This window comes from Octopus bimaculoides, chromosome 22, assembly GCF_046866305.1.
Source record: "Octopus bimaculoides isolate indiv1 chromosome 22, ASM4686630v1, whole genome shotgun sequence".
NCBI lineage: Eukaryota > Metazoa > Mollusca > Cephalopoda > Octopoda > Octopodidae > Octopus > Octopus bimaculoides.
The window spans coordinates 23,328,838-23,331,337 of record NC_142949.1 but is presented as its reverse complement, the minus strand read 5'-3'; the positions used below and the strand labels follow the sequence as shown (position 1 = coordinate 23,331,337).

The following is a 2,500-nucleotide window of genomic DNA, read 5'->3' as shown; positions in this document are numbered from 1 at the left end:
GCTACTGCTATCTAGTACTTTCGGATGATCTCTACTCAACCGCTACTCGACTGCTCCTCGTCAGCTACTCAACACCTCTACCACGGTCAGATTACCTCTATTTATATATCTTGGGAGATCCTACTTCTTCGTCTGGGGGCGTCGACACAACAGTATGTTAATGTATGTTAATGTATGCATGCATATATATGTAACTACAATATGACCAAATGGTTAAAAAGATTGCTTCACAATCACAGGCTCCTGTGTTCGATTTCCCTGTGTGACATCTTTGGTGTCTTTCACCATAGTTTTAAGATCAACCCAAAGCTTGTGAGTAAAATTGGGATACATGGAAACTGTGAGGAAGCCCATCTGATGGAAGAGTGTGTTGCACGTTTACTGTGTCTGTGGAATAATCAACCATTATAAATTAATGAGCCACAAATTTTCTAAATGAGCAGCTAATTTAGTTCATCGCATGACTGGAACCTTTATACGTGAAACTAATAATCTTTTGTTGTTGTTGCTGTTGTTGTTGTTATCGCTGAATCCAGTGGGGTGAAGGGCAGGAGCCGTGACCCTTTATAGCATCCCCTGCAGTTGGTGGGATAGAAAGGAAGGAGAAGGAGAAGGGAATTATTCCCAAACCGGAGGCCAGCTCCAAATGTCGACAACAGAACAATCGCTGCTAAAGATACCCAAAGATCACGTTTGGATGTCAAGCAGGGAAATGAATAAGAGGTCTATTATTCATATGGATAATTGCAACCTTCATGGGTTGTAGACGAACAAATGGCACAATGAATCCTGCCTGATGCTTTAACCATTCCTCCAGTTCACCATTGTAGTCTGGAAACTCAAGTTATGGACCCTGGAGGGATAAAAGACAAAGATGACCTCAACCTGATTTGAATTTAGAGTGCTACAAACGAAAGTAGATACTACAATTCGTCCGCTACTTTGCAACTCTACCAGTTCACGAATGTACATATATGCAATAAAGAAAGAACTGGTTTCTAACCTAGGTCCATCAACAACTTATGTATGTATGTATGCATGCATGTATGTATGCATGCATGTATGTATGTATGTATGTATGTATGTATGTATGTATGTATGCATGTCAAGTCAGATCTCTCTTTAATGTTACTGTTAACATGTGACCCAACATAATTTATTTCATATTCGGGTCATCGGCAAATAAAATGGCCAAGATTGCCTGCTGATGAGGATGATTTTTGGACAACCAACTGACTAAAATAAACAAATCCCGTTAAAGGGATTTAGTCGTGAGGAATCTCATAATGAACTCACGAGGAATCGATGCGTTGTATGCAAATAAGCTTTGTTCAAATCTCTGCTAGCTTCTAGATATACTCACTACCGTAGCTAGGGGTAGTGGCAGGGACGGTCCTCCCCGGGCGGTACTTTTGGGTCTGCTGTAGACAATATGTGTTTTTCGTGCGGTCTGGTGGCAGCAAACGAAAGGGCCGCCCCGAGCAGCACACACTCTAGCTACGCTAGCGGGTATACTTTGATGGTAAAAGTATCAGATTGGCACCCTGAAATCAAACGTTGCGATGCTTTTCTCTAGATTCCAGTTGTTGATACTTATTAAGTGTGATACGTGTTGCACAAGCGTGTGTCTAATGACTTACAGATGTCTCATTCCATCTACTTCATCTTGTTTCTCTTTAAAAGCCTTGTGATGGTAGCTCAATGCACAAAAACTCTATGACGGTTATCGGAGTGATTACAGGTTGACTGAGATGGCTATCATTTGTCAAGATGAAGCAATCATCATTATCATGAATGTTCATATATATACGAATGGACGTACGTATTTTTGTATGTCTAAGTGTATGGATATAGGTATGTATGCATGTGTCTATATACTTATGTACATGCGTGTATGTATAGGTGTATATATATAAATATGTATATATGTACGAGTGTATAATATGTACGTACAATATGTTTACAGGTACAGGTGTGCGGGTGTATGTGTGTGCATGTGATTGTGTGTGTGTGTGTGTATTTGTATGTGTGTGCGTGTGATTGTGTGTGTGTGTGTGTATTTGTATGTGTGTGTGCGTGTGTGTACATGGATAAAGATAAGAACAACCACTGACTGAAAGGAACAATGTGTCAAAATAATCACGTGGTTTAGAGTGACGTCATCAGAGAGTTAACGGGGAAATCTGTCACAGTGACTATTTTGGTCTACCTTACACCACGGCGACTCATCGGTAAGTCCTGTGTGTTTATGTGTATGCAAAAATCTATAAGTTTCTCTCTCTCTCTCTCTCTCTCTCTCTCTCTCTTCTCTCTCTCTCTCTCTCTCTCTCTTTCTCTTCTCTCTCTCTCTCTCTAGGTATATATATATATATATAAATATATATATATATATATATATATATATATATATATATATATATATATATATATATATACATATATATATAAATATATATATATATATATAAATATATATATAAAATATGTATATATATATATA

At 38.3% G+C, this 2,500-nt stretch overlaps 1 protein-coding gene across 4 annotated transcripts in view; it reads left to right on the top strand.

Annotated features, from left to right (window-relative positions):
• The window catches only part of LOC106872175 (delta-1-pyrroline-5-carboxylate synthase), a 61,388-nt gene that overhangs the window by 2,889 nt on the left and 55,999 nt on the right, over positions 1-2,500 (top strand). For 2 of the 4 annotated variants that reach the window (XM_089339829.1, XM_014919065.2), the window contains exon 1: positions 2,186-2,231. The exons of the other annotated variants lie outside the window; for them this stretch is intronic. The gene's annotated coding sequence lies outside the window, so the exon portion shown is untranslated. Of the gene's footprint in view, positions 1-2,185; positions 2,232-2,500 lie in introns of those variants that run through there. 4 annotated transcript variants of the gene reach the window in all.